Source organism: Gadus macrocephalus, chromosome 18 (genome assembly GCF_031168955.1).
Source record: "Gadus macrocephalus chromosome 18, ASM3116895v1".
NCBI classification, from domain to species: Eukaryota; Metazoa; Chordata; class Actinopteri; order Gadiformes; family Gadidae; genus Gadus; species Gadus macrocephalus.
The window spans coordinates 8443884-8452449 of NC_082399.1; the positions used below are offsets into that span (position 1 = coordinate 8443884).

The 8566-nt window shown below is 45.2% G+C and overlaps 3 long non-coding RNA genes across 10 annotated transcripts; 1 reads left to right on the forward strand and 2 right to left on the reverse strand.

The window, feature by feature from the left end:
- Positions 1-679: 679 nt before the first annotated feature.
- Positions 680-2002, reverse strand: LOC132446666 (uncharacterized). Its single transcript, XR_009522953.1, has 2 exons — positions 1481-2002; positions 680-1046 (listed from the first exon to the last, which is right to left on the reverse strand). It is a non-coding gene; the product is annotated as an uncharacterized LOC132446666 (long non-coding RNA).
- A 1403-nt stretch (positions 2003-3405) lies between these two features.
- LOC132446459 (uncharacterized) lies at positions 3406-8141 on the reverse strand. 8 transcript variants are annotated; one of them, XR_009522850.1, is made up of 10 exons: positions 6327-8141; positions 5993-6094; positions 5547-5675; positions 5313-5393; positions 5138-5216; positions 4950-5028; positions 4497-4584; positions 4032-4279; positions 3665-3770; positions 3406-3510 (listed from the first exon to the last, which is right to left on the reverse strand). It is a non-coding gene; the product is annotated as an uncharacterized LOC132446459 (long non-coding RNA). The 8 variants fall into 8 exon arrangements; XR_009522851.1 differs by having other exon boundaries at positions 4497-4607; XR_009522853.1 differs by having other exon boundaries at positions 4497-4579; positions 4950-5061.
- On the forward strand, positions 5047-8220 carry LOC132446460 (uncharacterized). The gene is made up of 2 exons (XR_009522854.1): positions 5047-5258; positions 8149-8220. It is a non-coding gene; the product is annotated as an uncharacterized LOC132446460 (long non-coding RNA).
- Positions 8221-8566: the final 346 nt, after the last annotated feature.

The following is an 8566-nucleotide window of genomic DNA, read 5'->3' on the forward strand; positions in this document are numbered from 1 at the left end:
CAATCCTCAATTAAATTTGCAAAAGTTATAACAATAAAAATAGAATAACATTTTGTCAAATTCTTTGAGTTCCTTTATTCAAATTGAAAAGCTATAGCATCCCCGTTATTGCAATCCACTTCGCCACGCTCCTTGTGTTGCGATATTGAAATGGCATTTCAATCCGCAAAACGCTTTGCAAAAAATTTGGCAAAACGTTTTCCAAAAATACTTTTATTTTTTTAACCCAAAAATTATATTCGGGGCTAATTAAACACAGGGTCTGTGATTAGGATGTCTGGGTTCAGGTTCTGCGTTCAGGGCCTAATCGACCAGGTAAACACGTGTCCTGCTGTCCTCCGAGCTCCAGGAAACCTGTCTCAATCCTACATCTCAACCCTAACCCTAACCCTTAGCTCATGGCTACCCCTAACCGATACCCTACCAAATGGGACAACCCTACCCTGTGACGTCATGATGGTCTCCCCGTGGCCCCCTAGCAGATAACCGGACCCCTGGTAATGTTACAAGAGACAGACTGGCTGCCATTGTCTCGGGCAACGAGCAAGACCCATTGTAAAGATGTTTAACCTGAAATGATATTTATATTTTGTAATTGGCATGTTTAAATAAAGGATTTAATTTAATACTATTTGTCCCTCGTAATATACCTTTATTTTGAATGTCACTTAGCTACATGTTAAAGGTGGTATTAGATAATAATCGGTTAAGAACAAGAACACTTTAGAAGAAACACTTTATTTAAATAAGAAACACTGAACCACACATCTAAAAATACATACACACGCATCTAAAAATACACACACACGCACACCTAAAAATACACACACACACACACACACACACACTCTCAGCTTTTGAGAGAATGGTGGAGAATCACATCTTCTCCACCATTCCGCCAACTTTGCCTCGCTCTCCCCATGCCTCACCTGCTCCCTGGCACTCTCCTCGTGGAAGGGGTGTCTGGGGTGGTGGAAGAGGTGCCTGGGGTGGAGGAGCATGAGGGAGAGGTGGGGGGGGCTGGTGGCAGTGGACTCAACGAAGTCCTGAAAGAAAACGAATAAGAAGGAATAAGGAATTATATGCCAGAACTGGGTGATATGGCCATATGTTATGTACAATATATAATAGCTATGTACACAATATAGTACTGCCAAAAAATACATTGATTAACCATGTAATATTACTAATATAATATAATATATTAGTATATATAATATTACTTATAGAATATTACTAATATAACATATTAGTATAAAGCTTATTTTTAACCTGGAGTCACTAGAACATGGAAGATCTGGATATCATACGACATGAGCCCGGCAGCTCCCCGACCGCAGGCGGTCGGGGAGCTGCCGGGCTCATGTCGTATGATATCCAGATCTTCCGAGAGTCCGCGGCCGGGCTTCGAAGCACGCGGCCGGGCTGCAGAGTATAATTAATAAAAAAATTAATAGTTAATTACAGAGAAAACACTTACATTTGTGTTTTTCCAATCCTGTCGCATCTTTTCGCCCTCCATCTTGTCTAGGATATTTCTTGATTTTCCGTTTTCTCGCAAGGTATTGTGGGAGCAAGTCAGAACTGAAGCGCTTTGAGTGTGCCCATCGAAAATCTAAATTTTGAGGGGATGTTAGCCCTCCCCCTTAAGCTACCTTTAAACTGGTATTGGGACATGGCTCCACGGCGCGTGAACGCGCAACAGCGAGGGGTAGGGCTGAGATTTTCCTTGGAGCAAAGGAATGAGATTCGGCCGTTCCAGGTGGTTAATATTTAGCTCAGACGTCGTTCACTCAATACATTCATGATCCAAAATCTGACCGCAGCTGACCTCAGATCTGGTGAACTGGGCTTTTATTTCTTTCACTTCATATGTTTCGACCAATCCTGTTGCTGGAGGCAGAGTTATTTGCAGACAAACTAGAGCAGCCCATGAACATTTAAAAATGTAAATACAGACATTCCTGTATAATTAAGGTGTATGACAGCTCCCTCTGCTGGACAACAGTCTCACACCAAACTGCATTTTCCGTTTGAACCAACAGCTATAGTACAATGATGTGAGACGGGTTGGTGGATTGAACGTGTTGTAGTAGCAGAGAATAGCCTGCGAGGCAGTATGTACATTGTTAAATACATGAATAGGCTTGAATTTAGTAGTAATATGGAGGTTTCATATTTTTACAAAATGGATTATGTGAACATTGATGAATAACAATCATGTATATTAAATGTATTGCAGGAGTTTAGCTTGACATTAACCAAGTTAAAGGACAATTAAATGAACCGCACCAAACATGTAGAAGTCAATGTGGGATTTTAATATATAAACAAACACTTGACAGAAGTTGAATACAATTTTGTAAAGGAAAGCAGAGGAAAACATTTTCCCAAATGAATCTTTTCAAAATGTCACCACCATTCCGAAAGCAAGTGAAGAGGTTTGTGTAAAAGCAGTCCTCCCTGACCAGCTCTGTCCCTGACTCTAAACGCTGACTCTCAACCCTAACGCTGAACCCTCTGAGGGCAGGAAGACGCGCCTTCAGTGTAAAGGTTTGAACCACAGAGAAGGAAGAAGAAGAGGAAGCAGTAGAGAGTAGTGAGGTTAGTGACAGACGTGAGAGAAAGGCGTAGGGAAGCACACGGTTACATGTGGGGTCAAGAAGATCACTCCCACTGGAGGTCATTGATCCATCAGCCTCAGACCGCTGAGCTCAGCAGGTCTTCTGGAGGACGAGGCGCAGATGAACTGAGGAGACGGGAGTAGCAGGATGTCAGAATCAGGGCGGGTTCAGCTCAGGTGTGTCTACCCCCGACCAAACAGGATCAGGTGAGGTTCAGCTCAGGTGTGTCTGCCCGGACCGAACAAGGACATTGATTAGGTTCAATATTCAAAAGATGCAACATTATCTGAACCAAAGATAAGTCATTAAGGAGCAGGCAGGCTTTAGGGCGCCTTGCTCAAGGACGCATCACTGTATTCGGAGGACTTGAACCCGGCACCATTGATTTGAGAGATGAACCCCCAGCCCCCTACCTAGTCCACTATGTCCAGATAATGCAAACTTACGAGGAATCCTTGATGGTAGAGTCCTGGTTGTCCTCTGGATTTGCCTTCCAGATGTACGGCTTCTCCATCAGCCCTCCAGATTCCTGGTCTGGTTACAAACGTAATTCGTCTCACATATCAGGTAACAAACACAGGAGTAGTTTGTCTCCAATATCAGGTAACAAACACAGTAGTAGTTGGGCTCTAATGTAAGGTAACAAACACAGGAGTAATTGGGCTCTAATGCAAGGTAACAAACACAGGAGTAGTTTGTCTCTTAATGTAAGGTCACAAACACAGGAGTAGTTGGGCTACTCCTGTCAAAGTAACAGCTGTATTTTGCCCTTTAAGTCAACCATGTAAGTAAATACAAACTTACTAGGAATCCTTGTTGGTCAATTCCCTAGTCGTCCTCCAGCGTCTCAGCTCCTCCATCAACTCTCCTCCGACAGAGTCCTGATCTGGAACAAACAGCGGAAGTCTTGCTTCAACATGTGGTAAAACAGATGTAGTCATCTGGTATATATGGTACAAACGCTGGTAGTTTGTGGTAGCAGTATTCTACGAGAAGTGGCAGTGAGTGTGATGATCACTTCAGAGTCAAGCTCCATCTACCCCGCGACAGACGTCCTTCACCAGGCAGGGCCTCCACCAGCTCCTCCATCAGGCAGGGCCTTCAGCACGGCTCCTCCATCAGCTCCTTCAGCCATGGATTCCTGGTCTGGTTACAAACACAGTTGGTCTCAGCAGTAAATCAACTGGGGACGCAACAGACCCCACCTCCTGCATCTGCATTGTGTAAAAGCAGTCCTCCCTGACCAGCTCTGTCCCTGACTCTAAACCCTGACTCTCAACCCTAACACTGAACCCTCTGAGGGCAGGAAGACGCGCCTTCCGTGTAAAGGTTCGAACCACAGAAAAGGAAGAAGAGGAAGCAGTAGTGACAGATGTGAGGGAAAGGCGTGTGGAAGCACACGGTTACATGTGGGGTCAAGAAGATCACTCCCACTGGAGGTCATTGATCCATCAGCCTCAGACTGCTGAGCTCAGCAGGTCTTCTGGTGGACGAGGCTCAGATGAACTGAGGAGACGGGACCGTCAGGATGTCAGGATCAGGGCGGGTTCAGCTCAGGTGTGTCTGCCCCTGACCAAACAGGATCAGGTGAGGTTCAGCTCAGGTGTGTCTACCCCCGACCAAACAGGATCAGGTGAGGTTCAGCTCAAGTGTGTCTGCCCGGACCAAACAAGGACATGATTAGGTTAAATATTCAAAAGATGCAACATTATCTGAACCAAAGAGACGTCATTAAGGACCAGGCAGGCTTTGGTGCGCCTTGCTCAAGGACGCATCACTGTATTCTGAGGACTTGAACCCAGCACCATTGGTTTGAGAGTTGAACCCCCAGCCCCCTACCTGGTCCACTATGTCCAGATAATGCAAACTTACGCGGAATCCTTAATGGTAGCGTCCTGGTTGTCCTCAGGATTTGCCTTCCAGATGTACGGCTTCTCCATCAGTCCTCCAGATTCCTGGTCTGGTTACAAACGTAATTTGTTTCTAATGTAAGGTAACAAACACAGTAGTAAATTGTCTCTAATGAAAGGTAACAAACACAGTAGTAGTTTGTCTCTAATGAAAGGTAACAAACACAGTAGTTGGGCTCTAATGCAAGGTAACAAACACAGGAGTAGTTTGTCTCTAATATCAGGTAACAAACAGTAGTAGTTGGGCTCTAATGTAAGGTCACAAACACAGGAGTAGTTGGGCTCTTATGGCGCGTAACAAAGTAGCAGCTGTAGTTTGTCTGGTAACCAACCACAGTAGAATGCCGTAACTTGTACTGGACAAACTAATCCTGCGTTACAACAAGTCCACTCTGTTTATTTTATGCAAACTTACGAGGATCCTGGTTGGTAGAGTGATGTCATCCTCCAGAGTCTTGGCTCCTCCATCAGCTCTCCTCAGCCAGAGTCCTGGTCTGGAACAAACAGCGTGAGTCTGGCCCTAACGTCTGGTAACAAACATGAAGTTTGTCTTATTTTTAAGCCCTTTATTTCCACTTTGTTGTTTGGTTAATACAAACTTACAATCCTGGTTGGTAGAGTGATGGTCATCCTCCAGATTCACGGCTCCCCTACCAGCTCGCCTCCGCTCCAAAAACACGTTCTAGTAAGAAAACACAGCGGTAGTTGGTTAACGCATGTCAAAGTAACAGCTGTATTTTGCCCTTTAAGTCAACCATGCAAGTAAATACAAACTTACGGGGAATCCTTGTTGGTCGATTCCTAGTCGTCCTCCAGCGTCTCAGCTCCTCCATCAGCTCTCCTCAGACAGAGTCCTGGTCTGGAACAAACAGCGGAAGTCTTGCTTCAACATGTGGTAAACAGATGTAGTCGTCTGGTATATATGGTACAAATGCTGGTAGTTTGTGGTAGCAGTATTCTACGAGAAGTGGCAGTGAGTGTGATGATCACTTCAGAGTCAAGCTCCAACTACCCCACGACAGACGTCCGTCACCAGGCAGGGCCTCCACCAGCTCCTCAACCAGGCAGGGCCTTCAGCACGACTCCATCAGCTCCTTCAGCACGGCTCCTCCATCAGCTCCTTCAGTCATGGATTCCTGGTCTGGTTACAAACAGTTGGTCTCAGCAGTAAATCACCTGGGGACGCAACACACCCCACCTCCTGCATCTGAGGTTCACTTGTAAAATGGAAGACACTGTAAACACTTAAATTAGACAACGTCTGCAGATTGTCGCGTTCAGCAATTCATCCACTTCGGTCGTAGCAGCACTGGTAACATTAATGGCTCATATGACTCTTGCATAACCCCCGTATGAATTAACTCACAGCTTGGCACAGATTTAAAGTCATAAGATGATCAAAACCAGACCTAAACTACCGTGGATTTTAGTGTTTCAGATGAGCTTGGTGATGGTTACCCTCTGGTCCGGTGCTGCAGGCCCCTGGTCTCCAGCCTCAGTCTCCGGTCCACCCTGGCACCACAAGCCTCCGGTCCCCAGCCTCTCAGCCTCGCCTTTCAGCTACAGCAGAAGGTTTATATCAGCATTTGCCCAACAATAAACTTATTTGACTCATCCGAGTTACACAATTAATTGAACTATTATTTTATAACTCAAGGCTAGAAAAGACTTGAGACCAGACATGAGCATCCCAATTTTGGGAATGAAGACAGCAGTCCACAAGTTTAAATAAGTGGTTCAGGCCATGCATTGAAACTGACCTGAGAAGACTCTACTCACACATAGCACTGACCTGTTCTGGAGGACTTCTGACAGGAGGTGGAAGTCTGGCTCTGGGTGAGGAGGTGGAGGTCTTGCTCTTGGTGAGGAGGCAGACACCTTGGGCCAAACGACATGTTACCTTTTTAACCTTGTACAGTTCTAGAGTATCTTCTACTGTAACATGTGGGAATGATGGCCATTATTTTAGCTTTTATAATATCCAGTTGTTAACTCTGCACCAAAGTCGTTGTCTAACGTCATTCCATTGGGTAGGGTTTAACTTCTGTGGCAATTAATGACAGCAGATATTTAGAACGTACAAAAGCTGAAGTAACAAAGAACACTAAGCAGTATCGATATTAAATCAAACATACTCAGCCATATTCAGGTGCTTGGTTCCGTTGAAGAAATGTCAAATTATCTTCCATTTTGAAATGATTTTAAGCCTTCCCTGATGTCAAAAATAGGCCCGCAAGTAGAACGCTGTTTTGTACGCAGTGAGAGTCCCGCAACGTCATCGTGGTTAAGAGTACGGCGCAACCATCGGAAATGATCAACATATTGTACGACGTACGTGTCAGTATGTATTTAATATCAAACTTTAGTTGTTTAAGATAGGGGCAACAATTCCCAATGAAAAACGACTGAAAAATAGTTTCCGTTGGCAACGGCTCGAGGTTACGCAAATACAATCCAGAACGTTCCGCCAGATTCCCTCAGGGGACTCCCGTCCAACTAACTGCCAGGTGGTTTCTTATGGCTGTCAAGACTACAACGTTCTATGCTAACCATTGGGACTAAATCAAGTGACCTCACTCAGAACCTTCCACGGCGGGAAGCACAAACCGTCCGACTGGAATCCGAACATTCCGGCCGGAACCAACCAAAGAAAAAACATAACCAGCGCCTCACCTTGAGCTGAACGGAGGAAGATCCTGAAGTCCAGCGATGGTCTTCATTAAAACACAGCCAACAGACTTACCTTGAGGAGATCTGTTTGTTGCTGTTGGTCATTAATACTATTCAGTGTACCTTTACATTATTATGCACCCAGTGTACAAGTTATATCACTCAAAACCATACGAAGAACCAAACTACCATGTACGTCCCACAACAACATTAAACCTAAAATCCTGGAATCATTCAAAACAAAACTGTCTACATTTTACAATTATCTAGATTATTCAGGGTACAAACCATACAGAGCAAATCTAAACGTTGACCTCAAAGAGGGCCGACCATAGCCCTGCAACGTCACCCTGACCGCCTCATCACCAACAGCAAATCATGCCAGCCAGCCAACACATGTACAGCTCCAGTGAGACGTGGGCATCTGAGTGAAAGGACTGCCCATAATAAAAAGCCCAATTCCTGAACTATCCAACCATCTTCATGGTTTAAAGATTTACAGACTTGACATTCCATTGTGTTCTTATCACCTTAGTCTGCTCCCTCGTTACTTATAAAACTATACATCTCCATCACTAGAGTGTTGCATCCTACTCATGGGGGTGTGGTCTGAGTGAGCAGAGATGCATGCTGGGATACTGTGCCGTCTGAAGTCTTCAGTTCCATAGACACGCCCCTCAGGAGAAACCAAGTGTTTGAGAATCTGTCGTGACATCAGTTACATGAGCTGGAATATCCTTCAAGAAGGCGCCAGGATTCTCCGAGGAGAAAGGCCAAGAGGAAGATGCAAGGGTTCTTCCTCTCAGCCAGTGGAACACAACGGTCTTCAACAGAGTACCATGGAACACTTTGAAACATTCTCCTCTTCACACCTTGAAGCCCCAGTGAAGGTTTCCTTACCTCCTCAGCTGAAGAGCACAACTTCAGCACGAAGAGCGCACTAGCTGGTTCTGATTTAAGGGAACCAATCGTTCAGCTAGTCCTGTCCGAAACAAATACAGTTCAGCCTGAGAAGACGTGCAACTGAGAGCAAGACAAGATCCACAGGGCTCTCCATCAATCCAGCCAGGTAGGTAATGCGTTAACCAAGAGCCGTCTCATTACAGGTCTGAAGGTCATCTTGAATATCCATTTAGGTCCCTTTCCAACGTCAGACTCCTCCAGAATTCCTTTTGGTGTCCATCCTCCATTGATCCTGATTGGTGTAGTCCTAGTTTGAAGTCACTGATCTGAACACACCGCTTGCATCCTTTTACACTTGAGTTGGATACTCTCCTTCCTGCCCAGTGTGTTGGATCTCGCTCCGGAGCGTCGCTCAGGGCTCTTCATGTCTACTGGAGGCCCTTAAGTAAACGTGTGGCC